Here is a 27,613-nt window from a genome sequence, read left to right on the forward strand (position 1 = left end):
GAATCGATCTAAGCGCGCTCTGGGATCGATATATCCCGTCCAGATCAGACGTGATATATCGATCCCCGAGCAATCGATTTTAACGCGCCGATACGGCGCGTAGTCTAGATGGGGGTCTCAGGCTCACAGGGGTTGTGTAGTTGCAATGTAGATGTTTGGGCTCAGCCTGGAGCCTAGCACTGGACTCTGTGAGGTGGGAGTGTCCCAGAGGTCAGGCTGCCACCCACGCTGAATGTCTACACCGCAACTAAACAGCCCTTTAGTGGAAGACCTGCAAGTCTGAGTCAGCTGGCACAGGCCAACCGTGCATGTCTAAGTTTAATGTAGACATATGCTAACTGGCAGCTCTGCTTCTTTGTTACAAGACTGGAGTAATTTGGTAGGGTTATTTGTGCAAATATAGTTTATTTTTGCAAATCAAACATACTCTTCTGCCTATAGCTGTTGAATATAAGGGCTGTCACAGAACTGAGTACAAGTCTCTAAAATTTATAGGTCATCACCTACACGAGTGCAGCGCTACTGATGTGGGAATTGGGACAGACAGAATTTAGCCCAAAGAGCACTTAAGAAATCCATGACAATGACAGAATGTAGAAAGCCTGGGTGTAAGTTATTCCCTTCACTATACTAATCTTTCAGAATAGCCCAAACACATGAAAGCTTAATTCTTCAGATATATAAAATGCAGCTGTCAATGGTAAAAGCCAGTCTATCTTGTGTTATAATAAAGTCACTTTCATTTTGACATTCAGCTAGATTTTCCACTTATTCTTTGTACTATAGTAAATCTGGGAAAAACCTTCATACAATCAGTCCCTTTAGCAACCGACCTGTGCTGAACTTGAAACTCCAGGATTTGAAACATCTTATCTCTCATTAAAAATCTGAGAGAATGTTCAAGCATGGCTTCTGCAAACCCATCTACACTGGTACATGTTGGTTCCCAGTTTCTTTGGGCTACTGCTTACAAGACTAGGACTTTGTCTATGCCAGGCCTTCCTCCTCCCTCCTTTTCAGCTGCAGAAGTTCCAGTCCACAATGGCGCTTGGTCTTCTTCAGACACCATTATCAACACTGTGCTCTGGAGCAGGCCAACAAAGTGCTCATTGTGGTCCCAATGAAGTGCTGTGTATGTCGTTGCTCAATTCTAGAACTTCAGAGTATTTTACAAACATATTCCTAATAATTATTGCAACATAGTCATTTCTAACATTGATCTGTGCATATTCTGTATAAGGGAGAGATAAACAGTGGCTTGGTGAGTTATAACCACACAGCTGGTTTTCTCAATCAGATTTATATCCAGAGTGCCACTAAAGCTATGAGGATATAAAATATGATAAAGTCATAATCCATATGTAGCTGTACTTTGCTCTGTCAGCTGTGTCTGAAGCTAGGTCTACACTATAAACTTGTATAACTTTAGCGCCCTCGTTGCCAAGATGGAGTCTGCTCTGCAGGCAGCTCTGGCCAAGAGAAAGCACGTGGAGGAATGCAGCAGGGAAAGACCCTTCCTCCCCAGGGCACCTGTTCCAACCCCCCTGGAGTGAACACACACACACACCAGAAGAGTACAATGATTATAGGACAGGGAAAAATTTATTGGCAGAGGGATGAAAGGAGAAAAGCAACTGGGGAATGTGACAAAGTTCCTCCTCTACCTTGGTGGGTCCTGCACTTATTGGCGGATTTGTTCACCTCAGTGATCTTCCCCTCTTGTGGAACCCACAGTCTGGGTCGGCTCCTCCTGTGTCTGATCAAGAGTTGGGAGGTTTGGGGGGAACCAGGCCCCGCCTCTACTCGGGTTCCAGCCCAGGCCCTGTGGAGTCACAAGCTGTCTATAGTGCCTCCTGTAACGCTGCTATGACACTACAACCCCTGGCTACTCTCCCACGAGCCCTCCTCCAACACCTTTTTATCCTCCCACGACCCTCTCCCTTCCTCCTGGTTGTCTGATAACGCTTGTCCTCCTCTCAAATCCTCCGCAGTACACTCTCTCCTCTCTCTCTCTCACACTCACTCATACACTCACTCTCAGCTCTTGCTCCAGCTCCTCACATCACTGCTCCTTCTCCTTCTGGCTCCTGCCCTGCCTGACTGGAAGTTGAGCTCCTTATTAAACCAGGTGCCCTGATTTAGCCTGGCCTTGATTAGCTGGCAGGTGTTCTAATTAAAGTAAGCTATCGCTACTCCTGTTTAAAAGGCTTAGGTAGAAAAGAATGCTTTAATTGGCCAGGTTCCTTGATAACCTGAAGATACTGCCTATTGGTTACCCAGGTACTTAGGGATTTTTGTTTATCCCGGGGCTAACATACCTTCCTAGTACTTACTTAGCCATCTGGCCTTGCCCCATCACAGGAAATAAAGGGTATGTGATAAAAAGGGTTGCATTCACACAACTGCCACAGCCTTGTGGTACACAGTCCTGAAAGGGCCGCCACTGAGCAATGTGTCACCATACGAGTTTCAGGGGTCTGGGGCAAATCCAGTTCAGTGGTGACTCTTGGGTGCTCACTGGTCATCATTGTGCGAGTGACTTTCCCCAGACAAACCCCTTCCAATGCCCTCTAATGCCAGCCCTCTGCTAAAGCCCATAGAGTGACCACCTCCCCACATTAACTACTAACAGGCCTTCCTCCTTATTCCAATGCAAAGTCACAACTCCCATATCACAGCCTCATGAGGCTATGGGCAGCTGTGAACTGGGTCAAGCTCTGGGCCGTCCTTCTTGGGCGATCCTCACTGGAAACGTGCTCCTCTGGCTCCTGTCCTGGGAGTCCACTGATCGACGCTCTGACCCCCCAAGGCTTCAAGGAGGTCTTGGCTCCTTTCACTCTGTGAGGTGAGATCTGTCCTGGGAGCGACACAACACCCTGTTGCTCTCCATCCTCTCCTGCTCCCTCCACCCCACACAGCACTGTCCTCCTTCTCGAGCAATCAGCACGTCCCCCTCAGGAAAAGTTTAAATGGGCCTTGCTCTTATACCCCAAGGTCTTACGTTTCATGAGGAAAAACCCACATCCCTGAGTACTATCATAGGGCGGAACGGAAGGCAGAAGAGGCTGGGGTGGGGTTGAACAAGGGCAGGGCCTTGGTGGAGGGTGGCGTGGGGACGAGACTGGCACATGGAAAGGTTCAGTTCGGTGGACACAGTTATACCACCTAACCCCCCAGTGTAGACGACTGTGTTGATAACAGGCTTCTCTGTCAACTAGATACCCCTTCTTAGTGGAGGTGGATTAACTATGCCAATGGGAAAGCTCCCTATTTGCTTTGTAGGCATCTTCATGAAGCAGAACTAGTGACACAGCGACATTTTTAAGTGTTGATATAGGACCTATCCCACTTTGTGAAGCTTTCATCAATAAACGTATTCTAGGAACCGTTTATATTTAAAAGATTTGTTCATTCTATATAATAAGGAAGGTGTGATGTTTCTGAAGGAAGAAGGAAGTGCTGATGAAGTTTGTGCATATATCTGTTCCTGACTTAAGTCATGAAGTACCACATGTTCTCTTCATTGTAGCTGTCAAGGAAAGGGCTCCACTGGTGTTATATTATCCAGGTTCTCAATATGTGCACCAGTGTAGGTGTTTCATTTAATAGCAAATATTCTGTATATAGTTAAACTAATATTGTAATGGGGCTTCCAGATATATGCTTTGTGATTCATTCATTCACAGCACATCAGCAAAGTGATTAACAGCAAGTTGATATGTAGAGCAACAGTCCTTACTTCTGCTGTAAATTAAAAAAAAATGTTAAAGAATGATTCAGAAGTACTAAGCTACTCGTCTTCATACGAGATATTTAAGTCAAGTAATAGACAATGCTACAATTTCAGCCCTTAACACTAATGACTTCAGTGGACTTCTTCAGGGATGAATTTCCCCAAATTGACTATTAGGAAAGAACAGCCCAATCATTGAGTCTGATTCTCCTGCCCTTCCTGCTAAAGCGCAATTCCATCCAAACACGTTCAATCAGAGTCTAGCACCACTCGGATAGTCACTGTTGTAAATCCCTTAAACCCTTCTTTACCTCACGTTTCCCACCTGTAAAATGGTTGCTTGTATACTTTACCACCGCCTACATCTGTGAAATGCATTAAGTTTCTTGTGAAGTGTTGACATACTTTGGTGGGAATGCTATGTAAATGCTACAATTTGACATCACTTATTTTTTTCTTTGTGTACTGTTTATGGGTTCGTCTTTATGTGACAGTATGTTTTACACATACTGAGAGCAATACGTACAACATTTATTAACCATTTTCTTTTTAGACTACCTCTGAAAATATTGGCTAAAACCGACCTCAACTCAAAGTCTCTTCAAAATTCAAGACCTTTATTTGCGCCCTTACCTGCAGTTTGAGTTCTGGGTTAGATTCAGAGCTCAAAAGGGTCTATTTCCGATTTCAGCTTGTAAACAACCAAAATATTTCTTTTTATTGTAAAATACTAGCATCTAGGAAACCAATCAAGGATCAGGGATCCACTGTGCTAAACACTGCACAGACACACAACAGAGGGGACAGTCCCTGCTCAAGATTGCTCACAGTCTAAATATCATATAAGATTCATTGTTCTTGTAAAATGGCATTCTAAGCACAACTCATCTCATGAAATTGCCTCCATGCAAGATGGTAGAAAACTTGGAGGATGAATTCTCTGCCATTTTAGTCTGACTCTCATGAGAACATTTTTTAGACCCATTTTCCGGCACACACAATTTCAGCACCATCAAATCCAGCCTTGAGCCCTATTTTTGATTTGGCCTCAAATCCAAATCTTGATGTAAAGTATGGTCTCCTCCATGAACCTGACTCATTACCTCTGCATTTTCCAGGATAATGCAGGAGATGTATCCAGTGATTCCACAGGAACAAAGAGAGATCTGGTATCTTGAAGAGTTTGGTATCTGAATTACAATACAGACTAGTGATGCCATTGCATTATGCTAAAAGAAGTATGTTCTGTGGCAACATGCATTCTTTGAATTTCACATCTTTGTAAATACATTCAGGTTTTGTTTCACAACCTTGAGCAAAATTTTTCAGATGATTCACTTGAGCTCTTTCAGTGTCATAAATGTTTTGACAACGTGCTTCCCAGCTCTATTGTAGATATCAGTCAGATTTGCCAATCATTTCCAGGAATACTAAGCTCATTTGATTTAAAAAAAAAAATCACAAACTTCCAGCAATAGATGATGTTAGAAAATAGCAGTATGAGTAGAAATCAGATGAGAGACAAAGATGTGGGAGCACAACAAAGGTATATAGAATAAGTGGTTCAGGGGCGGTCATATGTGGAGCTCCTTTTTACCCTTTCTCATAATAGTAGAACAAGGAGACTCAATGAAATTGAAAAGCAATGAGTTTAAAACTGATATGTGGATTGATAATTAGCCTTTGGAACTCACTGCAACAAGACTTTTTTTTTTGCTCCCTTTCCCCCCACCCACTGTCCATTCATTTGTAGATCTTTAGATTTTATGCTCCTCAGGGCAGAGATCGTGCCTTCTTCATTTGGAAAGAAGGTAGCACATCGTGGGCACTACAGGAAATGGATAAAGAAAATAATGAGTGAAGTAAAAAAGTTATTTGGATTCAAAAACATATACATGAATAATAAAAATATACTCAATTCAGGGCATGAGGCAACCACTAACTAGGGCTAGGAAGACGCTTCCCCTACAGACATGTTATTGCTAACCAGTTCAGTGTGGGGCTTTATATTCCGACGCATCTGGTACTGGCCAGCGTCCGAGACAGACTAAAGCTATCATTTTCCAAATGCAAGATAGCAGTTCCTAGGTTTCTAGTCCTTGCTCACAACCATACCAGGATGTAGTGTATATACAGAAAAGAAAAAAGACTAGGAGTAAAGTTTATCCTGAGTCTTTGGCCATTCATTTATGTGAAGAAAGCAGTAGCCCATTCAGGGAGTCCTAAACTTTCCAGAGGGTTCAGAAGCTGTGGTATTACTATATATAATAATGATGGATCATTTGTAATGCCCTTGCCATGCATCGGTTTGTCTGTGTTCTGACAGCTAATGACAAGCTGTGAGAATATTATTTTCTGTCTCTTTTGGACTAAAATTTAGAACTTCACCTGGGACTAGATACTGTGCACTCTTCCATGGGGGAGTCAGAGTAAGCAAAGAACCTTCTCTCTAGTACCTTTACCAGGACTACTGAGCTTCTGGCACACACAAAGAAGCTGGGCTATCTTACCTCCTCAGAGCAGGTGAGGAGAGGGCGGCTGGAGAAAGGTGGGCAGTGGGAAGAGTCTGGGCTCCATCTCCCCCCGCCTGCCCTCAGTTGCAGGCCAGAGCAGGGGATAGTTTACTGTTGGTGTAGTTCCCCTGTGCCTAAAGTCAGAATGTAGCTCATAATTATATTAGAACTCAGTGTGCAGTAAGAGTCACCTGAGAGTATGGTTCCCACCCCACCTCTAGTAAGAGTACTGGAGTACCATGAGGCAGACAGTGCTAATCTATTAGGCCTTCTCTACACTGGCAAGTTTCTGCACAGTAAAGCAGATTTCTGCATGTAACTCCTGAGGTGTACACACTGCCAAGCCACTTAGTGCGCAGAAACTGCACAGTTGCAATGCTGTAAAAAAACACCCTGACAAGAGGTGTACAGCTTTCTGCGCCAGGGCTACAGCACCGCGGTGCCAGTGTAGACACCCTGGTCGATTACAGCACTGCAGCTGGCATCCGGGAGGTATCCCAGAATGTCTCTTCTCACCTCTCTGGTCAGTGGTTTGAACTCTACTGCCCTGCCCTCAGGTGACCATCACAACTCCCACTCCTTAAATTCCTTGGAAATTTTGAAAGTCCCCTTCCTGTTTGCTCAGTGATGCATGCAGTGGTCTCAGCACATCTTTCCAGTTGGCTATGCCTGCTCCACGCACCAGGCGATCCCCCGCCTGGAGCAATGCCAAGCTGTTGGACCTCTATTAGCATTTGGACAGGACCCAGGATGCCCTTCGATTCCCTCCGCCTTCCCACAACTCTTAGCAGCAGAAGAGGAAGAGATGCTCTGTGGGATAGCTGCCCAGAGTGCACCACTCTGAATACTGCTGCAAGTGCTGCAAGTGTGAATACACTATTGAACAGGCAGCTGATAGTGAACACACAACAGTGGTTTCCCTTCAGCACTCTCTGAGCAGTGATATTAAACAAAAATTAAAATGTATAGTGACTAAAGTGAAATCCCTGCAAGCTGCATGGGCGCTTTTTAAAGAAACCATAATAGAGGCCCAACTTCAATCTATACCCCAAATTAAGAAACACAGTAAAAGAACTAAAAAAGAGCCACTGTGGCTTAACAACCTTGTAAAAGAAGCAGTGAGAGATAAAAAGACTTCCTTTAAAAAGTGGAAGTCAAATCCTCGTGAGGCAAATAGAAAGGAGCATAAACCTGCAAATTTAAGTACAACGCGAGTAATGGAAGAAGCCAATATGAGGAGTTTGCCAGACAGCTAGGCCAAAAAAACTCAGCAAACGGTAAATAAACAAATGGTTCTTTAATACATCGAGGAGGAGAGGCTGATCATAACACCGGGAGCCCCTTGAATGATAAGATACAAAGGAGTGCTGCTTAAAGAGATAAAAGTCATCTTGAGAAGAAACTAAAGTGTTTTCTTTGCTTCAGTCTTCTGGATGAGATGTTAGGAAGGATCCCAACCTGAGCCTGGCTTTTGTACGGTGACCAATTATGCTGAGGAAGCTAGTCACATTAGAGGAGGTGTTTTGGACTTAATTGATAAAGTCAACAATACAAATTCATCTGGGACCAGATGGTATTCACCCAAAGAAGAGTTCGTAAAGACTCAGTATCTGTAGTTGCCATGAACATTAAGGAAGGTCTTGTACCTTCCTTTTCAATCTGGTCTTCTGTACCCAATGACTGGAAGCTTAACGAAGCTACTATACACCAATATATAAAGGGCTCTAGATGTGATCGCGCGATTACAGATGGTAAGTCTAAACTCAGTACCGGGACCGAAATTAGTCGAAACAAATAGAAGAACTAATGTCAGACACATAAGAACCAAACATAGACCATTGAGCAATTAGTCACAATCGGTTTTCTTGCAAAGTAAATGGTTCAATCACTAATCATTTAGATTCTTTAGAAGGTCAAGCAACATTGGTGGACAAGGGGGAGCCAGTGACATAGCGTACTAGATTTCCAGAAAGCCGTTAACAAGGTCCCGCGACCAAAGGCTCTTACTAAATAAGCTTCATGGGATTAACAGCAGAAGGCCTTTCATGGGTTGAGAACTGGTTAAGACAAGACGAGAGGAGGAATAATGGTAAATTCTCCGAATGAGAGGGAACCTAGTAGAGCTTCCCCAAGGTCATTCTAGGACCAATCCTATCATTTATTCATAATGATCTGAGGAAGGATTAAAGTGGTGGCAAGAGTATACAGAGTGATTACTAAACTGTCAGATTAGTTAAGACCAAAGCAGACTGTGAAGAACTTCAAAAAGATTTCACAAAACTAAGTGATGGGCAACAAATGCAAATGAAAATTTGAGATGGATAAATGCTAAATAATGCCACATTGGAAAAATAACCCCAATTACCAATTGAATAGAGGGCTAATTTAGCTACAATTCAGGAAAAAGATCTTGGATTCATCGTGGTAGTTCTCTCTGAAGATGTCCCGCAGTGGGCAGAGGCAGTCAAAAAAGCAACAGGTGTTTAGGAATGCATTACAAAGGGGTAGAGATAAGACTGAGATAATATTATTGCCCTTATATAAATCATTGTACGCCAATCTCAAATACTGTGTCAGATGGTTCCTCACTCAAAAAGATATACTGCGCTAGAAAAGTTCAGAAAAGGGCCAACTAAATGATTAGGGGTTTGGAGAGGGTCCATCTGGGAAAGATGAAAGAGCATAGGACTTCTTCGCTTGGAAAAGAGGGACTAAGGGGGAAATGATAGAGGTAATCTAAAATCAGAGGTGATGTGAGACGCGATAGGAAAATTTTTACTTTTCCCCATGATACAAAAATAGAGGTTCAACAAATGCAATATATGCTAGGTTTAAAACAACATAGAAGGAAGTTCTTCTTCACGCAGCGCACAGGGTCAACTTGTGGAACTCCTTATAGCCACTGAGGAGGTTGTGAGGTTAGGACTATAACAATTTAAGAACTGGATAAATTCATGGTGGTGAAGTCCATAAATAGCTATTAGCCAGGATGGGTAAGGAATGGTGTCCCTAGCCTCTGTTTGTGAGAGGATGGAGATGGATGACAGGAGAGAGATCATTTGATCATTGCCTGTTAGGTTCACTCCCTCTGGGGCACCTGGCATTGGCCATTGTCGGTAGACAGATACTGGGGTAGATGGACCTTTGGTCTGAACCGGTACAGCCATTCTTATGTTCTTATGATGTAACTACCAGCGATGTAACTCTGCTAATGTAGATATGTATCAGTAGACAGAAGGGGAGTAAATATGTGATATTCTGGTCAAGAAAGTAATCATAGCATGAAAAAAGAAACCATGCTTTTCACTCAAAACCTGAACAACATTTCCTAGGGAAAGGAACTATTTTACCCATGGAAGACTGTAACAGCATATCTTAACTTGTTTAATTTATTTACTATATGTGGTCAAACTAGTCACAAACATGCATTCCCTTCCTAATGATATAGATCAGTGTCAATTGGATGCATCATATAAACATTTTATATAGAATATGACAACAGACTGGAGGAAAAGATTGTCTTTTTATATATTGGTAATGACAATAGCAAAAGCGTCTGCAAACAAACTAAGATTACATTTAAATAATCCAACTCGCAGTATTCAATGATGTTTCCACGTTTAGCTCCATATATCCCTTTAATTTACTTATTAGCAAATCAACACAGAAGATATGTTGATATTTTGAACCTTGAACAATGAATTCAAGATTTATGGTAGCCATGCTATTGTTAGGGTATTTCTTGCTTGTGAGAAGTGTGGGCCTATTTCAAATCCTGGTGAAAAATGTGGCGCACTCAGTCTGGGAGTCTGAAGTTTCCTGTTTATTCACAGACCAGGTGACACTCAAACATCAGTGATGCAATGTTCTCTAGCACTGCATCAGCCATATTATTAGAATGCTGTATAAAACACACCAGTGAAGACAACCCCTGCCCCAAAGAGCTTACAATCTAAAAGACAGACACAGAGAAGACATGAGCTAGGGAACCCAGAAGAGGAAGTTACCCCATATCTTCCAAGCTAATAGTAAATAATTTCTGGTGGGATTATGATTATTGGCTGGTAGTATCCATTTAGTCCTTGGCATATGTGCTTTCCAGAGTGTAAATCAGTCCCAAGGTTGGCAGGTTTTGCTGTCCTGTAAATGTTTATCTGTTAGGAACTGGTTGTCCAATCCATCAGTTCATTTCAGATAGGCCAGCAAATGGACGTCGCATAGCAATGATTGTCAGTCACTATTGTCCTGAGACAATACTAGCAAACTAGAAATGAAATGTTCTATGTACCATTCAGCCCATTAAAATGTAATTCTATTATACCTATCGCTGATGCATTTCTGAGTAATGAAATCAGACAGATAGTGGAGTAACAATAATTACACTCTGATATTAGAGAGTGGGCTAGCCCACCATGGAGCCAAAATCCTCTCTGATCTGTGGAGTGGAGGATTGGAATCTGAAGTTATATTTCATGGTCATGACATACTGTGGTGAAGGAGTCCAGGCTATTTGTACATAGACCTGATTAGAGGAAAGCACAAGTCCATCTCTATGAATCATTATTATATGGACCTTATGCAAGGAAAGGGTCCAGTCTTGTGAGAATCTGAGGATTAACTCTCGTCACCTTACAGGTTTGGTGCTTAAGCTGCAACAAGACTTCAGAAAACATTAGGTTAGTTTTTCTGCTTAAGATTTTGGAATATCATCTGCAGGAATCTGCCATGGTGTGGAGTTACCACTTAAATGTGTAACTATTGATTTCAACTATTAGATTGGTGCTACCTTTTCTTTTCCCCATTTTTCTCCCTTTTCACTGAAACTATACACCTGATTCTTCTGTCTCTGATGGGAAATGGGGATTCCTTCTGTGAAAGAATATTGACCAAAATATACCAAAAGCGAGTGACAATATAGAGCAGGCTGAATTGTTCAAAGTTAGCAAGGAAGCTGCTATGAAGAATACTGGGCAGGCAGTTTTACATGGCCAGTAAGGGGATGTCTACACTGCAGTTATACACCCGCAGCTGGTCTGTGCCAGCTGAATCAGACTTGCAAAGCTCTGGCTAAGGGGCTGTTTAACTGTGGTGTAGATATTCAGGCTTGGGCTGGTGTTTGGGCTCTAGGACCCTGCAGTCCCAGATTTTAGGTTCTAACCGGAGCCCAAATGTCTACACTGCAATTAAACAGCCCCTTAGCCCAAGCCCCGTGAGCCTGAGTCAGGTGACATGGTCCAGCTGCAGGTGTTTAATTACAGTGTAGACATACTCTAAGAGACATCAGGGGAGGTGCTCCCAAGGAATGTTCCAGAAGGTTCCAATGAATTTTGAAATAAGGGAATAAGGCTAGGAATTTGTTTCACTATTTCTAACCACAGCATTAAAAATCATGAGATTGGCTTTAAAATAATGAGAATCAGGTTCTTTTCACATGTCTTCTGGGGTTTGAGCTACTGGCATTCATGTTTTCGAGCTCTCCTCTGCAACCACTAGGGCTAGAAATTTCTTTTATTTTAAACAAAAGCTGAGGTTTCCATGTGTTCACATGACTGCAGGAGCTGGGGACCATGAGACCAGCAATAAAATTGTAACACCGCTGTTTTTCTGCAGGGAGCTGAGGTCAGATAAGATGTTAAATTGTTGTGCAATTTGAATGTGGAACTTTGGCATTTGAATTGGTTTAAAAATGAATATATTTTTTAAAACCTTGCATCCCCACACCTGCACATGCACAAAAGCCAGGAACAATCTGGCTCTATATTAGTAGGCAACAAAATATTATGACTATTTTTACTAATCTGAACATGTGCTGGTTTGAGGGGGACCCAGTGCACAATAGTGGTTATTCAGTTTTCTCTTTTTCTTGAACATGTACAAAATAATACATCCATGTCACAAGCCTTTGCTGTTCCCTAATAAATAATATATCAAATGGAATTTTAGCACTTAAAAAAAATGTAAAGGTTCGTTCAAGAAGATAGTCACATGAGGCTTGATTATAGTGTTTTTATCACTCAGCAGAACATCTAATGTTTAGCACTGTAGATGCAGTACTTCTTTTCATGTCATAACAAAAGTTGCCCTCTGATAATAATTACAACCTTGATAATAAAAGGAAAGGCATTTTCTAACTGTCTAAAAAGTTCAGCAGCTAGAGATGAAATTTGGAAAGACTCTGTTTCTCACGGATTTGCTCTAAGCTATTGGGTAGGAAACTATTGTCACAAACACTTCCTCAAAGCTAGCAAAATTCAGACTAAAGTTAATGTCCACATGAAAAACACATGAAAAATGCTAAATAATTAGCATCATATCTTTAAAAAAAAATAGCAAGTCTACTGCAGAGTAGAGAAGATTTGTATAGGATCTAATTTGTTCCCATTGGTCAATGTCTAAACTACTGTAGATTTCGCTAGAAGTAGGATTAAGCCCATGCAAACCAATGTGAATTAAGTTCTCAAATAATGTTTTATTAAACATTTTATGTTGGAATTCTATGGAAGTGCAGATGCAGTATATCCAATATATTCTCTGATGTTGTAGTTCAGTCGAAAGGGCAATCAAGCTGATCATCACGCTTTGTTCTTTATATATCCAAACAAGGCTGGTAAATAACAAGATCTCACTCTCTCACCTCTGCCCATTTTGAAGATTTGTACCAAATTAATTTTGTTTCCAATCCTCTGTGCTTGCCCATTTTCCATGAATTTCAAAAATATTTATTAATGATCAGTACGTTCATTAGCTAGTTTCTTTCACAATGTATTATGTGGATTTGTTGATTCTATATACATATATAGTTTTTCACCTTTTTAAAGCTATAGTTATATTTTAAGGGCCCAAATGATATCCTCCAGATCCATAAGTGGAAAGGATCATCCATGTGTAGCGCTCATTTTTAACGCATTAGTAAGAACCATCCATCATATTTCCCTTACCCACTTTGGTGAGCATTAACTTATTTTGCTTTTTTGTTGCCTTTATCTTTTTTTTGCAGGCTTGAAGAGATTCTGTATTCTGACTTGGTTTCCTCTCCTTTCTTCTCTTTCCAGTACAGCTTCCTTTGTATTTTCAGAGCTCTACACATTTCTTTTTGAGAGGAATTGTACGATTGTGCCTTAAATTATGGTGTCATATCTGGCCATGTTTCTAGGAAAAAGACCCACAACTCTCATTTTCAATGCTGTCTGTGAAGTAACCCTACGCAGTGGCAGATGCTACTTGCACATAAAACTTTGTGCAAGCTTTGGCCATCCCCTTCAGAAAATGTGTATTCCCTAAGCCTGGCCTCCATGTCTCTCTTGACAAGTACAGCCAGAGTTCTGCTTTAGTTAAAATATTTATCAGAATTTGTGTCAGTTTTTAAAACTTCTGCTGAATTTTATGTTTAAATAACCATTACTTTGCTTATTAGAAGTAAATCATATAAAGCCACACCAACAGTTTTGCCTTAGTTCAAGAAAATCCAAAGATATTTGTTACTCAGCGTTGAAGCTGAAAAATTCATCCATAACTCACTACACCATATCTAAGCATTGTCTGTGGGGCTCTGAAGCAGTGGGCAGTTTTGTATACTTCAGAACAAATTCTGGCAGAGCACCTGCCAGAAAAATCATCCACAACATGGGAACACAGGAGAGAATCAGTCCTATCCAATCCTGGCTTCTCTGACACCATGGACTTCATTGATCCTTCCCATCAGAACCCAGGGAGGGAGATTCCAAGAAGAGGCCTAAAGGTCAGGGGGTGTCATGCACATTATTTTTCATCTACATCTTTGACCCAACAATGGTTCTTTTATGTCCATGCACCCACATTCTTTCAACTGGGAGCATGAATCATCAATCTGAGTGGAGCAGAGATGAGTGGCCAAGGGAGTGGGAAAGAAGACAAGAGCAGCTGGTGACTGGGCTACTGAAAACAGAATATGGTTCTGTGGATGGAAGCATGCATGTGTGACTGTAGGACTGGTCCACACTAAAAATTTATGTCAACCAAGCTACATTGTTCAGGGATGTGAAAAATCCACACCCCTGAGAAACATAGTTAAGTCAATCAACCCTGCTATAGACAACACTGGGTCAACATAAGAACTCTTCTGTTGACGTAGCTACAGGGAGGTGGATTAACTATAGTGGTTGGAGAACCCCTCCCATCACTGCAGTGAATGTCTACACTGAAGCACTACAGTGGCACTGCTGTAGCAGTTTAAGTGTAAACATAGCTTTCTTTTTGCTGCATTGCAGTGTTCACTGTAGATTATCACACATTCATTTGCAGCGTAGTCACTCGCACAGACTGCTTTTTAGGTTTTGCATTGCTCACTGCCTCATTACTGTTGTGCCCCCTGTATGGTGTGTAGTGCATGAGGCTGCATCTGTCATAATAAGCACCCAAGCAGCTGAACAGTGATGGCTAATTTCACAGTGATGGACTGTACCTAAAGAATGATAGTGCTGAGCAACACAAATGCAAACATCCCATCCCTGGGCACAAGCTTCTATAAGGAACTGCAGCTGAGAAACAGAAAATTGGCAAACACATACCGAAGAGAGGAATCAACCGTGGCCAAAACCCCACGGAAGAACATGATGGCAGCACTCAGACCAGGGTGTATTACATACTTCCATCCCCAGCTTTGTGGTAACTGGCTGTGGATGTTTTACAACTGGGCAGATTCTGCTGCCAGAGTGTGAGTCAGCATGTTGCAGCTGGAATCCCTGCAGACTCAGAAGTGGAACACTCCACCACTGTTAGGGCCCTGGAGTGGGACACAGTGGAATCAGGTGAGCCTGTTTCTCCCTACCCTCTGCAAACTCACCCCAGGAGTGGCAGTCCTTCCCCTCCTTAGGCTTAGAGGCCTGCTTTGGAGCTCGCCCTTGCCTGAGACCCTAGATTGCTTTGGTGGTCACCCCTGCCTAAGCCCTAACTGTTTGCTGCCCTGCTGTAGTGGAGGGTCTGGGCTTATAGATTGCTACAGCTCTGCCTTGAATACAGGACAGAGCCCTAATTGCTTGTGGTTCTGCCCAAACCAGAGGGAGTCGGAGCCCCTCTATAGACTGTTTGTAGATGTCTGCCCCAGCCAGGTGGCTGCAGGCTAAACACTGTTGTGCTTCACCCTGCCCAGGGGACTGGAGCTCTCCCCTATAAGACTGTTACTTGTGGTCTGCCAATAGTGAGGCAGAGTGGCCTCCCTCCCTACCTGAGTGTGAGGACCACTACATTGGGGTAAACCCTGTTGAAGTTGGTGGGCATAACTGCTGCCCTTCATTTAAGACATTAAAAACAGCTATATTTCTTTATGAAATAATGGCAGTCTCCAAACCAAACCAAAGGCACATCCAAGGCCACTCAGGACTTTAATACGTGGGTGGGAAAGGAGGGTGTTGCCTGGGTATTGTTTTGGGTGATATTTGGCGTGGTGGCATGAGAGACAAGCAAAGAAATACACAGAAAGAGACAGCAAAGGATACTCCAGGTACAGCATGGACAAGCATGGTGTGTGGCCCTGGGAGAAATCTAGAGAGAGATTTTGGGCTGAGTGCTGGCTGAAAGAGGCTTAGAGCTATGAGTAAGGACACTGTTTCCTGTTGCTGGATTCCTCCTCTGTTCAGGGAAATAGGACTTAATTTGTTCATTTACGAAGAATATACTTGCATCAAAGAAATATCTGACCCACCAATTTCTTCTCTCAACTGGAACAACCTACTAGACCCTGCATTTCTGGCTAGCCACCCAGGACAAAAACTGTGCTGTAAAGTACTTCCATGTTAGTTTTGCCCTTTGTTGGTTTCTGTCTTCATTATACGTTTGCAGACTTTCTGCTCCTCTGCTTTGGTTCCTGATAAAAACCTGTGGACATACAATACAATGTTTATGTTTCTGATGTTCAACACTATCATCCTTTGCATTCTCTAGGTCTGGGCCATCTCTGCCAGATAGGCAATCATTATTCAGGTACGAGGGAATGGATGAAGCATTCTGTAGAACATTGCTGGTCTTTGAGATGGTATCTAAGAGATGCATGCAAATAAGCTGTGGCTTCACATTTGGTATTCAGCAATTTACAATCCTGAGTAACCTACTAGCAATCTGTCCATAAGCCAGCAGGTCCTCAACCTGTGGGTGGCTCCTCTGTCTTGCCAGTTTTGAGAGAGAAAACAATGGTAGCTGCTGTATTGTGGCTGACTGTGTAGCTGAATAGCCCTCCCCCAGCCCTAGGCCATACTTTGTAGCCTCTTGTCTTAGGGTAGGGTAGATGAAATATCACATGGACAAAGGAAATGGATACAAGAGAAAAAGAGTAGGTCAACTTTTGGGCCTGCCAGCTTTAACAGGGTCTCTTTAAGTATAAAAGGGCAAGTCAAATTGCTGGTGAAGCTTGTTTTGAGCAATGTAGTAACCTTATTTGACTGACCAATGAACCTGAGAAAGTAACAGTGAGGCCAATTGCTTAGTTTAGTGCATTATGAAATATCTTGTGTGTGTAACACATTATTCTTGTTAGTACAAGATATTTAGCCCCGCCTGGAACGGCAATGATCTGCACCGGATTTAAGGCATCAGCTTTAATAGCGAGGTCACTTCGGTGGAACTTTGACATCTACTATAAATTCAACAGTTGCTGCAAATTCCTCTTTGAAAATCTGGCACCGAAGCCCGTGGGTGTAAAGTGCCATTACACAGAAAAGAAAGGTTTGACAGGACTCAATATAAATCCATTCTAAGGCTATGCCTACACTCAAACTGCTATAGTGGCACAGCTGCAGCGCTTCAGCATAGACACTCAGTACAGGGATAGGAAGGGTTCTCCCATTGCTGTGGTTAATCCACCTCCTTGAGAGGTGGTAGCTTGGTCAACAGAAGAATTCTTCCATTGACTTAGTACTGTCTACACTGGGGGTTAGATCAGCTTAATGATGTCTCTCAGGGGTGTGGATTTTTCATAGCCCTGAGCAACGTAGCTGGATCGACCTAACTTTTTAGTGTACACCTGGTCTAAATGTAAGCATGTCTTCTGTAGAGGGAGGGGCCAAATGAATGTGCAAGAATGGTACATCCTTGTAGTGGAAAAATGTCCATAACAAAACAAACATTATGCTGCACTCCTAGAGGAACACTCTTCTTCTCTTTAAGATGTGCTGAATTTCAGAAACGATAAAGTTGAAAGTGACCCCCATAAAGTTTACATAAAGGTCTAAGGACATTTATTAAGATCTGCAAATGCCTTGGAGATATGAATTTTGGCTGCTAAAACAAAGTTAATAAGTTTCCTGGATAGATTTGGCATATTAAAGACCATGCTAGTAAATCATGAGGAGTCCTACTTTGCTTCCACTGATGTCGTTGACTCAGTGGGAGCAGGACTGGGCCTAATGTACTTTACATTTGTACAGCAGTGCTCATTCAATGATCATCATCTCAGAGTACTTCACAGACATGAAGGTCAGATGCTGATAATCTTACGCATTCAGTTATTCCATAAATTATCCAATTTACTTTAATGTGACAGCTCATGGAGTAAGGAGCAACTCAACCTGCATAAGAGTGTCATGTTCTGCCCCAGAGTATTACAGGACATTCCCATGGACCTAGAATTTGTCTATTATATTTCTTAGATATTCTACTATTACGGGCTAAAGTGTGAAGTCTTCATGCACACAATGGGATTATTTGTGTGTGTCCTCATCTATGCAAGTAAAGAGTGTATGATCTAACCCTAATTCATTAAGCCTCACAACATCTCTGTAAGGTAGTTCATTATGGCCACTTAATGATGGGTAAGCACACAGTGCTCCTGATCTTTTTGACTCCATGCCACCCCATCTAATGCTAAGGTTCCCTGGGTGGATTCAGCATATATTCTTCTCAGTAGTTCTTTCCTTCACATTTCTTCTCATGCATCTGTCTTATTTGAGAATACAAACACTCTCTCATCCTACACTAGAAATATCTGTTTACAGTCCTTCTGATGTAAGGGTTAACTAAGAGCTAGATTCTTCTTCATAGCTTTGTGCTGCATGCTAACTTGTGTGCTTCCTCTCTTTCTCCATCAAATGTTTGTTACCTTTGATCAAAAATATTTCCTAAGTGTGCAGGATAAGATACAGACGTATATGACACGATATTCAAAATCAACAAAATGAACCAGATTCATATTTCAAAAAATTGAGAGGTCTAATTTCCTCTGTACAGGAAATCAAATTTTTAGCTGTAGTAGGACTCCTGGAAGTCATCCAGATATAAATGGAAGCTCTTAGAAAGAACAGAATGGTTGGCAAGTAGAATACAAATATTTTAAACTCATGTTGTTTGACATAATGCCAGTGCAGTGTTTCCATCTCAGTGTGAATGTTGCTAGGGTGTAGTTCCAGCAATCTAATTGCCATATTCTGTACAAGTATATAAAGAAGAAAATGAAGAAGATATGAGAATAAACTACATTGCTTTAGCCTTGATTTCCCAATGAAGAGATAAATCTGGACATTTCTGTGGAAATAGAAATGATCTTACCCTTTCTGAGATACATTTCTTAATTCCTAACCCTGAGCTCAGTGTGGTTCTGAAAGGAAAACTCAAGGTAAGAGTCATATGGAGTTAACAGGAGTCACATTGCGGGAAAGAGGGACTGTTATCCACTTCTGAACTGCAATTCCCTTTTGGGTGGAGCATGACAGCTTTTTAACAGCACATAACATTTTAGGATAAGAACTGGAGAATACTATGTGTATAAAGAAAGCTACACTAAATGGAAGAAGAAAATTTCTTAAAGGTTAACAAGGCATTTTTCTGTCTCCAACATATGCTGCACTGCATGCTCGCATGTTGTATTCTGCTAACAGATTAAGCTGTAGCAGTTTAAAGTAAAAATAATGAACTCACTCCCGCAAAAGGCACCTGCTGTAATCAGTAAACAGGCTATATGGACCGCTGGTTCTCTCTAACAACAAATTATGTATTTTTACTTTACTTGTTTTATCCTCAATCTTTTCTCACAACTCTCATAGAACTGATATCAATATGCATATGAAACAATGAGAGAATATGGTCCTGTGTTTCTAATTCCAGTATGTCAGGGTTTCCATGTGTACTTTATGCACACTTTTGATAAATGTAAAACTCACTAAACAAAGAAATGATCCAGAGCTCAGTTATTTCTTGAGAAAATTTAAAATACTCAGATTTGTCTCAACGTTCAGTCAGATACATACGATCTGCTTCAATACCTGCATATTGCTTTATAAACAAGTGACTTTAAACTTTCTGGCAACACAATTCAAAGTGCATTAGCTATTTACTCCTCCGAAGCCGGGCAGTGTAATGGATTGAATACTTACCTCTAGCACTCCTATCAAGGTCCTAAGTTAAATTAGTTTGCCCTTGCATCACATATACTCTAAATTATTAGTCCACATTGGAAAATAATCCCGTATGCTTTCTTTTGTGAAGTTTGGAATAATATTTCAAGGATACTTCATTCAGCTTTCTACCTGGAATCTGTAGAATCTCTGAAAATAAACCTTTTGGTGTCTCTTGCTAGGTACTCAAAACTGAGACACTCTAAAATAAGAACATTTTTTTGGAAATGTTGCTCTTGACATCTTTATCCCTCAACATATCCACCTGGTAAATGGTTATAATGGTATTTACCTATTTCACAGAAAGGTGGTGACGGTTAATACATTTTTGTACAGTGTGTCTGTTACAGCTGTCCCCCTGCTGCATTCCTTTTTCCCCTCTCCTTTCTGTTTGTCCTGTGTGGCCGCCCCTCCCGGCCATGGTCTTTGGGGGCCCTCTCTCCGCTCTCGTTTGTTTTTGAGCGTACCCCTTTTTTAACTCCCCTCCCATGAACAACGAATTTGTGCCTGGAGATCTCCTGATTATTGAAAGCGAATCGAGTCCTCTCTCATCCATCCCGATTGCTACTGCTGTTCCTGTCTCTGTGCTTGCTGCTGTCCTGGGGATTGGTAAGAGCTCCCTCTTGCAGGCTCCCCCTGTCCTAGCTGCTGGCCTTGTTTCCCCAGCAGACAGACCCAAGCTAACTCCTTGGTCTGTATCTGTAATCTGTTCTTTGCTCCGCAGCGGCCTTTGCTGCTAAAAATAAGCCTGTGCCGCTGCTAAGCTGTGCCTTCCTGGACTGTATATCCTGGGACTGCCAGCTTTGCAGCCGCCCCACTGCTGCAGCCACCACTAGTTAACTTGGGCACCTGGGCACCACCACTCTGCCCTCTGGAACTGCTCCCCCTCCCGATCAAAGAATCGGCAACTAGTGGTTGCACCTATTAGAATCAGTTCTTAGTCTAGATAAGTTGTATTTCATTTTGCATAGCTGTGGGTTAAGTTAGGTTTAGAGAATTGTTTGTATTGTGCTCTGTAAGTTAGGTTTAAAAAAATTGTTGCATTGTGTTCTGTTACTTGCTAATTTGTGTAGTCTTGGTTAAGTTAGATCATAGATAAGATTTTGCTATGTTCTATATAATTGTGGTTAAGTCTGTCTTCCCGCTGCCCTAACCCCCCGAGCTTGCCCGTGTCTCCCCCTGAGCTCCCCAGTCACTCGTTGCAGTCTCTCTGCTGTTTAAACTTGCAGCCTGTCTGCTCTCTGTGTCTCCCTGAGTTTAAACCTCTACCACTGCCTTTTTCTCTCTCTCTCTCTCTCTTTTAATCCCTTCCCCCATGTGTTCACCCTGCTCCTACTGCTGCCAAACCTCAATTGCATTACTGAAGTCTAGCATAAAACCCCATTGGTTACCCTTTTTTCTCTCTGACACACCTCACATTTTACATTTACACCACTGTGACACATTTTTACGTAGAGTTGTTGGTTATTTAACACATTTTTCCCATAACTGTTAGTTGGTTATATGCTGCTATGACACACCCTTTACATAGAAATTGTTAGCTACCTATTACATTTATACTTCAGTGTTAATTGTTTACCAACTGTATTGTGCCCCGCTGTATTGTACCCCGCTATTGAAACCCCCTATACTATTTACTAAAAGAAACCCCTCCCCAGTTGTCTACCTTAACAAACCCCATACCCCTCACTATTGAATTTTCCCTGTTTTTGCATTTTCTTAATAAAGTTTATTTTGCACCCCACCAGTGCAGTAGTTGTCCCCCAAGATCCCCTACCTGCTGGCAGGGTCAAAGTGCTTTGAGATTGCAAGATAAAAGGCATTAAGTAAGTAGTACTACCTGTTTGGATGTTGTCTAAATTCCAGAAAACTTGCTAGAATCCAAGAAAATTTTTTCCATTTCTTCCCATATTGTTAACCAACAAATGTAGCCTATAAGAGCTGCCAGTATTTATCCAAAACCCCCAGCATAGCTCCAATTCAGCAAGATACTTAAGCAAGTGCCTAACTTAAAGCACGAGTAATCCTGTTGACCAAGAATTAGGGTCTGTGAGAAATTACCTCCAATTCTGAATAATTTTTCCACCAAATTCCATGGAAATTTTTGAGAAAAATATTTCAGAGCTAATAAACATTTACCCCGAACATATAAAAATATATATCAATTGCTTAGGAAGTTGTTTACATGCTTTTGAGTAGTTTTAAATAAAACTGACCTTTTATTTGAGCTCTTCTTGCCTTTTATTTTTAAAAAGTATCCTTCCCCACCTTCCTGGGATCTTTATCCATTAAGATCTTCCACCCTCTCTCCAGTCCCAGAGTTCTATGCTGAGGACCAAAAATGTAAAGGCACCACCAAGAATCTGATAAGAGATTCAGTGGATACAGCTAAGTATATTGAGATGCATTGAGAATTTATCAGCAGATGGAGGGTATCTCAGAATACCTTGTTCCCTTTCACAAAGATGTCAAAAATTTATCAGAGGGCATGTCTTCTTTAGGACTCCCAAATATGTATCCCAATTGATTCAGAAAAGACTCCATTGTCCCATGCCCACAGTTCTTGGCTTTTAAGAAGTTATGATGTTCCTGCTTGCCACCTCTTAATGTAGCCACTGAAAATTTCAAAAGCTTATTGGATATAAAAACATAGCATAAGCAGAGATTCCATGACAGTAATTACTGCTTTTCTTGGGCTGAGATCACAGAAGGGGCTTGTGAATCAGCCAGTGAATTACTTCTGTCCTACATATGTTTATGACATATGTAGGACAGAAGTAAACATATCATAAACAGATAGCTACGGGCTAATGTTTCTTTCACCTGTAAAGGGTTAACAAAGGGAACCAAACACCTGACCAGAGGACCAATCAGGAAACAAGATTTTTAAAAGCTCAGGGAGGGAATGTTTGGGTGTGTGTCCCAGCTATGGGAGGGATTTTTCTATCCTCAAGCTTCTAATCTTCAGTTTCCAAGTTGTGAGTACAAAGGTAGAAAAACAATAGGCTTTTATTGGTTTTTTTGTATTTACATGTGTGTAGTTGCTGGGATGTTTAAATTGTATTTTTTGAATAAGGCTGTTTATTCATATTTTCCTTTTAAGCAATTGACCCTGTATATTGTTATCTTGATACAGAGCATTTTTATGTCTTTTCTTTCTTTTTATATAAAGCTTTTCTTTTTAAAACCTGTTGGATTTTCTTTTCTAAGTGAGGGTCTAGGGGATAGAAATCCCTGTGCCAGGATTATAGGTGCTGGCGATTTCAAGGGAAAGAGACTGGGGGAGGGGGGGGGGGGGGTGAAAAATTTCCAATGGATATAGGGATAATAATAAAAACACAGAAGCGAGGCGGGCCCCTGCCCGCGCAAGGTAAATTCGCCCTCTTGCTTTTCTTATTTTGTAAGTTCGACAGAGGTTTAAGCTAGAGTGAGATGCTTTCAGGATATACCAACGGAGGGGAGCCTGGAGGAAGTTATATAAGTGTAGTATATACAGAGGGGAGGGGGTAATTTTCCCTTAGTGATAAGATTCAGGGCAATCTCTAGTGTCTTTGGGTGTTGGTCGCGCCGCGCCCACCCCCCCGCGGAAGCGTTTTGGGTGAGCCTAGTAGTTTGAGCTCAACTAACTGGTATAATTTTTTTTGGCTCGTGGCAGCGCCTTATCAGATCCTTAAGTGCTAATTAGCTTTACAGAGGGATTGGTATGCTAGGTCTCGACCCACATTATTGGTTACTTCTTTATAGGTTCAGATTTAGGATATTATGCTTTTACAACATTCTAGTGATAGGTGATTTTTAAATAAATGTTAGGGTGTGGGTGGGAAGCGTGTGGAGCCTGGTGTTGAGATGTTATTGAAGTCTGGTTTTCTCCTTTCCTTTAGTCTTTCTTCAGTGATGTATTACTGTGGGAGTGCATGGGGCTGGGAAATGCTGACCAAGGGCTTAGAAAGATCATCACAGTATCAGTTTCTATTTAAGGCAGACCACATTTCTCTAAAGGGGATTTATTGGCTAATCTGCATTGTAAATATGGCATTGCACATATTAGACTAAGTATTCTGATACTTCTGGAAGTTGTAATGTGACAAAACCCAGTTTCTTCTCTCTATTCTTGGGGTGTCTCTATAATGCTTAATTGGCAGATTTACTCATCTCAAGCTCGATCCTTCCCCACTTTGTCTGTGATCAACTTTCTCTGTGTTCTAATCAGGGTTGGTGAGGGAGCGCCCAGATCCCACCCTCTTACTCTGGTGTTCCAGCCCAGGGCCTTGTTGGATTGCAGCTGTCTATAGTGCCTCCATGTTTTACATGCTTGCCATTGACATGCTACAACTACCTGGTCTTATTCCTCCATGGCCTCCTCCAATATCCACATCCTCTCTTATCCTCACCCACAGGACCCTTCCTCCTCGGTATTCTGATAACATTAAACGGTACTCCATGTCCATCACAGCAGCACAGCCCTTTCACATCTACAAGCTTCTGCTCCCAGCTCCTCCACTCCACTGACTGGATGAGCTGCCATTTATTTTAAATCCAGGTGCCCCAAACTGATTAAGCCTGACTAATTGATTGGCTGCAGGATGTAAAATCTAATAGAGCCTAGTGCACATATACACTGGTCTAGCAGGTTTTTTCCTATAATACTCAGTACAGCCCCATGCTCTAGTCGCAGGGCTGAAAACAGAGGCATGCTGCTCCTCTGTCCGTTCACGCATCTGAGTGGAGTTCCTCTGGGTGGCGTCCACTGGCTCCCTTGACGCCTTCAAGGAGCAGTGGGCGTTGTCTGGGGTTCTCTGCTCAGTGTCCCCATCGGGTTCCCTTCGTTTAGCCCTGTGACCTCACTCCCACTCCTGCTTTTTTTCATTAGTTGTCCCCCAGAATTACTTGGTGTTCTGGTCCTGTGGATTCTCCCCTTAGGTTAGGGGGAGGGCCTCTAGAAGTGGGAGGGTTTCGCCCGCCCACCCGTGGGATGCCAATAGGACCAGACTCCGGTACCCCGCTGGTTTGGGTCTGTCACAAAGGCTGATGGGCATAGTCAGTCATGGCAGCAAAATCTTCCAGGACTCACTGCATTGCTTACTGACCAGTCTTGGGCAGTTGCCTTAGAGAGCTTTAGAGTTGTGTCTACTCCATCAGTCATGCTTTACCATGAATTTTTATCTCCTGAACTAAGTGACAATACTGTCCTCCCCTGGTTTTCCTCCCATCTGACTCTTCCTTCTGCAGAGCAAGACCAGCACAGCAGGGGGAACAACCTGTTACAGTCTAATGAGCTGAGCAGCTTGCAACCTCCTCCCTTTGTACCAGAAGCAGCTCTGGGCGTGAATGTGCCTGTACATCATACAGTAAAATTTCACTATTGATTTTAATACAACCAGGATGTAGCTCTTATTAATTAAGGTCAGTTCCCTATGTTTCAGCTGTGAGTTGTCAGGTTTGGTTTGAATAAGAATAAAGCACCACAAGACAGACAAAAACATGCCCCTGCTAGTGATTAAAATGCTCCATTCCACATTTCCTATGGTTTTAATTAACTGAGCATTCAAAAACTGCTAATGGTTTGTTTAATTTCCTAACATTTGGACATCTGAATATTTGGTTTCCTTCAATTAATTTTTCACAAATGCACACCACATGTGACATCCACTCACCCAAATATTTAAAAAAAAGAACAAAATCACATATAAACAAGTCAGGCTATTTCTCCAAAAGCCTGGGAAGAAAGAGAAAGAGATAGTTTCTTGGTTCTGCCAAGTATTTTGAAAAGGGATAAAAAGAACAATGGTGACAGGCACAATAACATTGACTAGCTTACTTACTTCTCAGAGACTGCCCTCTGAACACAGTACTTATTGGAACACTATCTGAAATCAGATGGACTGATCTGAGTATTCTGGCACAGGGCTCCTGGTTGCATTTCCATTAGGGAGTTCTTTTCTGAATTTGTTCAGGTAATCTCTATCTCCATTATGTAAATTGAAGACACCATACTTAAATGTGCAATATCAAATGTTAAGAAAAATGGAATGTAGAGAAGTCAGATATGCTCTGTTTATTTTATAATGAGAGTTGATGAAGAGTTTGTGAAAGATATATATCTTAATAGATTACCTATACAAGTAGTTTGAGTGCTTTTCCATCACAGATCCAGAATCCATGCAGAGTTTCTTACAAGAATCCATGAATGGTTTTGGGTGGGGGTTGCAGTGTGCTGTTGGATTGGAAAGAGAGGTTGGAGTGCCTCTCCCTTCCCTACACTCATCTCTGGGGGAAGCAGGAACTTGAAGTGGTGCTGCCCCCACAGGTGAACAAGTTTCTACAGGGAATAGGGAAAGAAGGAAGCACTGCAGCATGGTTGGGTTGAGGTTGGCATGGTTGTGAAGCAGGAGAGGTGTGACAGTAGCTGGAATGCATCATCTTTGCTCCTTCCACACCTGTGGCATAAAGGTTTGAAAACTCTCAGTTGGCCTCAGAATGGTAATTTCACCTCTTATGCTGCAGCTGACTTTCCTCCCATTTCTTACTAGCTGCTCTTCTACACAGCTTTACATAGACTTAGATATTGGTACAGGCTAGAATATGAGTTGTGACAGTTCATGCCTTTGTCATCTCAACACTGATTACTGCAAAGTGCTGTCTATAGGTATATCTCAAGTCACTTCAGAAGCTAGTGCACAACACATTAAGATTAAGAAGTGCTCTCAAGTGACAACCTATGTAACATTGCAACCATAATCTAACAATGGGGTACCTCTTGGTTTCTCGGACTGGACTGGAAGGTGTTGCTTTTTAAAACTAAAAGCCTATAAATGCTTGGAACCTCCTTACTGAACACTGGTTCTCCTCCTCATAGCAATATTTCCACCATTGCAAAGGTCAAGTGTTGGGCCACCCGTCTACTCACTTCAATTTAAAAATAGAGGGGGCTGGTGAAAAAAAGAACACTTGACCTATCACAATGTGGGCCCAACCTGGGCAAGAACGCTTGCCTCTGCCTCAGATAGCCAAAGTCTGTTGAACTTCAAGGGCACATGCAAGGTGCACTATAGCTTGTCCTCGCTGCAGAGATTAACCTGGGCAATCTTACTACAGGTGTTCCGCTAACGCCCAGCTACTCCATTGTCACAGAACCCATACATTGTTGAAGTGGTAACTTTACACCTTAGCCTAGCTGGGTCTCCAGATACTAGGCTAAAGGTCAGGTGCTGCTCACATCCTGCGCGTGGCCAGGTAATCCCCACTTTGGGCACGTGAGTTAGCAGGCTACGAGCGCCATCTCTACACTACGGGATAAATATCGAATTAGAACTAAAATCGGTCTAATAAAATTGATATATAAAGTCGAATATGTGAAGCGTCGCACATTAAGGCACGTAATGCCAAAGTGTGCGCGGCCATGGTCCATGGCTACAGCGTCAATTCTGGAGCGGTTGCAACTGTGGGTAGCCGTTCCGTAGCTATCATGTCCGCCAAAAAGGTGCTCCCCCGCCCCTTGGAAATGTCCTGGGTTGACGAGCCCAGGCCTGATGGGGCAGAATCCATGGGTCAGCGGGTAGGTTGGTTTCAGGAGCGCCTCAACAAACACTAAAACCCTTGTGAAGCACAGACAAACCGTTCTTTTGCGCCTTTTTCCCTGGGTGAACTGGAGGCAAAAACGCCATAAGGACAGCAATTCATGGAACCTCGAGATCTAAGTAACAAACAAAAGTAATGACCGAATAACCCCAACAAACAAAAAAACACACGCACTTAGAGAAACAGAGATAAAAATGCTGAACATGAACTGCAAAGGCCAGGAGAGAAGAAGGAGGCGGCTATGGCAAGAAGACGACGAGAGCGATGAGGACATGGACCGCTGAATTCTCCCTAACCGCGAGGCCCCTGCGTTTTGAAGCTAACTGGCTGGTCAATAGGCAGCTTCACCATTGAAACGACAAAGATTTTGGAGAAAACAAGGCAAGACTGATGGGACCTGCATTGTTTTTGGCAGGTGTGGGACGATCGCC

The sequence above is a fragment of the Chelonoidis abingdonii genome, chromosome 3 (assembly GCF_003597395.2).
Source record: "Chelonoidis abingdonii isolate Lonesome George chromosome 3, CheloAbing_2.0, whole genome shotgun sequence".
Classification (NCBI taxonomy): domain Eukaryota; kingdom Metazoa; phylum Chordata; order Testudines; family Testudinidae; genus Chelonoidis; species Chelonoidis abingdonii.